Genomic DNA, 6,008 nt, shown 5'->3' with positions numbered 1-6,008 from the left:
ACATTGTAGGGCCTTAGTAACCTGGGAAGGAGGGACACAGAGAGAGAGTTGGTGGTGGTTTTATTTTCTATTTGCAAGGCAGATTCAGTTAATAAATTACATTTTCAGAGAGATAAGTGAGGTATCATATTAAAACACAGAATGGTTTGTAGGAAAATAGTATAACATTCCATAATTCCTCAAACAGTGGCTAAGAAGGTATTGGGTCTTAAATAGCATGATCCAACAGAGCTATTCTTCTGTTTATGTTCTTATTGGTGTTGGGCGTGGAAGGAGCAGTTTTACAAGGAAGTGTAATCATCTAATGCTGTAAAGCATATCGTTTCTTTGTGCCTTTAACAGTTATATAGAAGGGAGAATTTTAACAGATGGGGAAAATGGTGCCTGCTCAAATTCTCCTTTCCACCGAGCTCTTAATCTTTCATTACAGCGACCAAGAACCAGACAGTTCACCAATGACATTTTCCCACTAATTATCATAGAATCTTCTCACATAAGTACATCCACTTTAAAAAATCAACAGCCTCTTCTAGGATTCTGCTGTATTGAATGATAAATTCAAATTTAACCTAGAACCCTTCAAACTGAAGGCCTCTTGTTCTCACTGATTCCTAGAATGTGCCTCATCTTGTGCCTCATCAAAAGTGGGGATGGCCTTCAATCAATCAGTCAGTCATTTTATTTGTATGCTGCCTTCCCAAAGCTAAAACCATGCTCAAAGCAACTTACAACATATAAAAATCACATAACTAAAAGCACAACAATAGTCGTAAACAATAAACAAAACATCAAAAAGTATGCAACCAGATTGGACAATTTCCACATAGATCCCAAGATCAAAAATAAAGCTACGAAGAATTAACAGCAACCCCCGTCCCAACAAAATGCGCTAAATAATACCTCAGCACAGCATTTCTTTCTTGCACAAGTTTCATAGGGTTAGCTCATAACTACCCCTTCAGAGCCAAGTAGGCGTTGTCTACATTCTCAAAAGCTGTGCTAATTTCTAGACCCTAATCCGGGGTGTGGGGCAGACCAAGGGCTCTGAAGGTGGGTTGAAAGCACCTGTGCTGAGGTACAAGAAGTCATCAGTGGGTGAGGGGGGATAATGTGTTTTCTGAAAGAACACCTTAATTTTAAGTCTCAGCATCATTACTAGTGGAATAATGGGCACACTTTTAAGCTTCACCTTTGGTTTATTCACATCAGCTCATTTCAATAATATTCCACAATCAGGCACTGTTCGTTTCTTCCACTATTCCTGCATTTAGCAGTGCCCTGATTCAGCCTGAGGGTTGCCACTTTGCCACCAATGCATGTTACATCTTCCTTTTTCTTTTTAAAGGAAGTGTTATGCCAGTGGGTGACATTCAAGAAGGGAACTCTGAATGTTGCGTTTCCCTCTGGCAGTTGGAAAAATGCAGAGAGATGATGACTCACCTGTAATTGAGAGAGAGAGAGAAATCCTAAAGGCATACTAATGAATATTACGAGTGACGTTTTTTCAGATTCCCCTCTTGGCTCCCCTACCCCCCCCCCCGTAGGAAATCAGCAGAGCTCTCCCCACCCCAGAAGGGGCAGATCAGAAGGAAGGACGGATTTTGAATAATTTTTATTCCTTTCTCCCCAGAGATGGGCATCTTGTTCATTGACTTGTCTTCAAATATGTGCTATTTATAAGCTGTGCATGTGTCTGTTGCAAAAGGGTAAACCAAGGTACAGCGGGGGGGGGGGGGGGAGAGAGTTACGACAGGAGTCGAGCTTTGAAAGAATCCAGATGCCAGTTGTAATTCTGGGTGTAATTCCCCTCCCTCTTTTTCTCTCTTCCCAGTCCAGAGCAGAGAAATGATGTCAAAGTTGTCATGGTATCAGTATCTATGGCATGAAAATCATCAATATGATGTCAGGGAGGGAGGGGTTGAGAAAGGAGGGTTTAGGATGGCAGCCTGGAAAGGGAGGAGGATTCCTTTTAGCATTTTGCGGTAACATCCACATTGTCACGTTCCGCATCCCTCCTTTACGAATTATCTAGAACAGTTACCACTTCTTCATTCTGTATTCGGGACTGCTGGTGTAGGTTAGAAGCCTATAAACATGCATTGAAGCAAGTTGGGGTGGAAGGAAAATCTAGCTGTTTCCTGAGTGTTCAGAACATGTCACCTGTCGTTATAATCCAGAACGACAGTCCTGTCAGGTAGGTAGGCCAGCATTTTCTCCAAATTGCAGGGAAAGGCTCACCAGAACCCACTTGCTGTGTTGATGGTAGAGGCAAGATTCAAACTTTGGGGACTTTCTAATTCATAGCTCTGCTTCTAGGTAACTGCTGCTACAGATCTTTTTTTATTCGGGGACATAGGAAGTGGCCTTACCCTGAGTCAGACATTCAGTCCATCTAGCCTACTGCACTGACTGGCAGTGGCTCTCCTACGTTGCAGATAGGGAGTCATTCCCAGCCCAAACTGGAGATGCCATTGGGAATAAACCTTCTGCATGCAAAACAGGTGCTCCACCACCGAGTTGCAGCCCTTCAATGCTGCCTTCTACTGAATCAGACCATTGGACCATCTAGCTCAGTGCTGTCTACACTGACTGGCAGCTGCTCTCCAGTCTCGAACATTCTGCATGCAAAGCAGATGCCCTACCACTGAACTGCGGCTGTTGTAGTATTTATATTCTGCCCTTCTCAATATAGCAATTATAGTGGCAGCATACACAGTTCTTGTTGTTGTTTAGTCGTTCAGTCGTGTCCGACTCTTCGTGACCCCATGGACCAGAGCACGCCAGGCACTCCTGTCTTCCACTGCCACCCGCAGTTTGGTCAGGACACAGTTCTTACCCATCCACATTTTACCCTCACAACAACCCTGTGAGGTAGGCTAGGCTGAGAGGCAGTGACTGGCTGAAGGTCACCCAGTGAGCTTAATGGCTCCTGGTCTCCTAGGTCTAGTCTAGCACTCTTAAGCAGTGCACCATGCTGGCTTTCTTATCTTTCTTTGGGGTGTGGGAAAAGGGGAACCTACCACCCACAGAGGGCCAGTCACTGCTTCCTCTGAAAGCAAAGCAAAACTCCCATCTCATTTCTTGGTATTCTCATTTCTTCAGCGGTGACATCACACACACCACAGGCCCAGTGCAAAGTCCCTGTGGACAGCGAGGGGCTCTCCATGAACCCGTGACATTTTGAGGTGGGTGTGATTCAAATCCCTTGTGTTTTCTTGCATCTCATGTTTCATTCTGTGGCTGAGTGGCAGGCCCAAGTGAGCTTCGTGGCTGTGTGGAGATTTGAACCCAGTTCTCTCACAGCCTAATCAAATCTGTTAGCTAACACACCACACCATGGAACAAGCTCTCCCTTCTTCCTTTCCATCCGGCTGCCACTGTAACTGTCTGCTCAGTACTTTCCCTCCTTCATGGGATGCATCCGATCTTCCCTCAGAGATGAGTCCCATCATCAAAACCCGGCTTTCCCAGAAAGCTTTCCCAATGGGCTGATTTGAGTTGTTTTTGATGGTTTACGCTGTCTTTGACTGGATCTTTTTAGAAATAATAAAAAAAACCCCAAACAAACCCAGTCTCGTTTTTTTATAGATGTGTCACGGTTTTCAATGCGGTTCTAGGTTGGTGTTTGAAATGTTTTGTCAGCTGCTTTGAGTGCTGTGAGAACAGATACTGTGGCATGTAAATATTGAACATTAATTCTTAGCTATAGATACAGTGCTTTCAAATTGTGCAAAAGAGACTTTGCATAAAGTTGGAACGGAACCTTTGGAATATCCCTGGAAGATTGGCCAAGAGGGCTTTAAAGGGTTCCCCAGCCCTACCTAGTTTTTAGACATACTTATGGAGGAGAAGAGGTCTTCCACCCAAGGTCTCCAAATGGAACATCCAGATTCAGAGGCTGTTGGACAAGATGAACCTTGGGCTCTATACCTCACACAGATAACAAAAATTCTAATACATCTGTAATTATTTATCAAAATACTTACGGACTGTCTAACAACCTAAAACCTCAAATTTATGTACAAAAGGCATGCAATGCCAGCAACCAAAGTAAAACAAAGCCTGTGGGGTGTAGTGTTTAGAGTGCTGACCTAAGACTTGGGTGACCTAGATTCAAATCCCCACTCAGTCATACAAAGTTCAGTGGGTGACCTTGGGCCAGTCACAACCTCTCAGCATAAACTACCTTGAAAAGTTCGTTGTGAGGATAACGGGGGATGGGAGGGCCATGAGCTCCTTGGAGAAGGAATGATAGATAGATAGATAGATAGATAGATAGATAGATAGATAATGAAATACTTGGGAGGAACCTTCTTGCCACACACCCTATTTTCTGTGGGTGCAAGCAGTACTGCGAGTTGCAGGAGGCAACTGATGAAGGGGTGTGTGAAATAAAATATAAAATAAGGAGTACTGATAAGTAAAAATGCAAAATAATAAGGGGGGGGGGAGCTGTCTTGGTGGGAGGCAGATCAGCAACAGTAGGCAAGAAATGAAGCGTGCACCAAACAGGGCAGGGGAGGAGCGGAAGAAAAAGAAGGAAGCATCTGGAGAATATAAATACTGTACATCCTTTAGATGTGTGGTTTATGTGTACTTTAACACATGTTAGGAGCATAAGAAAAGCCCTGCAGCTGGATCAGGACAATGGCCCATCTAGTCCAGCATCCTTTTCTCACAGTGGCCCTTCGTATGTCTCAGTGGGAAGCCCACAAGCAGAATTCCCCTTCTGCAGTTTCCAGCAGCTGGTACCCAGAAGCATTGCTGCCTCTGGCTGTGGAGCCAGAGCATAGCCATCCTGGTTAGTAGCTGTCAAGGAAGGAGGGAAAGCCCTCTCCAGCCCCGGAGATAATAAAAATAGCAATTTATAGTAGAAAACAAATACAGGCAACTGAATCTAGCATGGATCAACTTTGAAGTGAAACCCAAGCCATCTATCTATCTATCTATCTATCTATCTATGTTTATTTAAATAAGGCAAGCTTCTCAACTGCACAAACTCTTAGCCGAGAGTGTAAAAACAAGAAAAGCTAATAACTAAATTCCAATTACCTGTTAATATGTACAAAGAGGCGTTACCATGGGGATATTTTTGCAGCTGCAAAAATTATGGCCGTCAGCCAGCCCAATCACTAGCTTATCTACAAAGAACCTAACTAACAGCACCTGGGCTTTACTAATTAAACAAATCAGCACAAGGCTACTTTAACCTGGGCAAATACTTGACAGTAGCCATTGATGGCCTTCTCCTCCTTGAATTTGTCTAATCCTTTTTAAAGCCATCCAAGCTGGTTGCCACCGCTGCCTCCTGCAGGAGAGAGTTCCATTATCATGCCAGTTGATATCATGTCAATACTGTATTTGCAAGTCAGAATCCCGAACTGAATGGCCAGTGGGTCTCTAATGGTGGCTGGCTAATTTGAGGAAGTTAAATCTTAAAAGAGTCACCCCAAGAAGGGCTTTTTAGGGTTATTTCAATGTAGATTGCATTTTAAACAGAGGATCCATTTAATCCTGTTTTAAGAGGGATTTTGCCTTCCTTGCAATGGCCTATGGGCTACCAGCAAGAACTATTTATTGGCTGGAGAAAAGACACCCAATGAACTTAACAAAATACAACAATTATGCTCTTTTAAAATGTGGGGTTTATTGGGTTGTTTTTTATTTTGATTATATATTTTGTGGTTTCATATTCTGATTTTGTTCTGTGAACCGCCCTGAGACCTTCTGGTATAGGGCGGTATATAAATTCAGGAATAAAAATAAATAAAAATAATAAGTGCACCAGCATACTAGTCTGGACGTTTCCTGCCTCTAATGAGGAGGGCTGCAATCCACAAAAGCTGCTGATGCCACAACCCCCTGAAGATGCTACTGTTGTTTCTGTTGCAGGGCTTCCAGTTTAAATATTATGATTCCCCCCCCTCCCCTCCTAATATTCTGATTACCTTTCCAACCCCACCCCACCTATTATTATGGTCGCTTCCCCCCTCCCGCCCCAACACCCA

The sequence above is a fragment of the Podarcis tiliguerta genome (genome assembly GCF_965153285.1).
Source record: "Podarcis tiliguerta genome assembly, chromosome: 14".
In the NCBI taxonomy this organism is placed as follows: domain Eukaryota; kingdom Metazoa; phylum Chordata; class Lepidosauria; order Squamata; family Lacertidae; genus Podarcis; species Podarcis tiliguerta.
The sequence above is the reverse complement of the archived record's forward strand: the minus strand, read 5'-3'. Positions refer to the sequence as shown.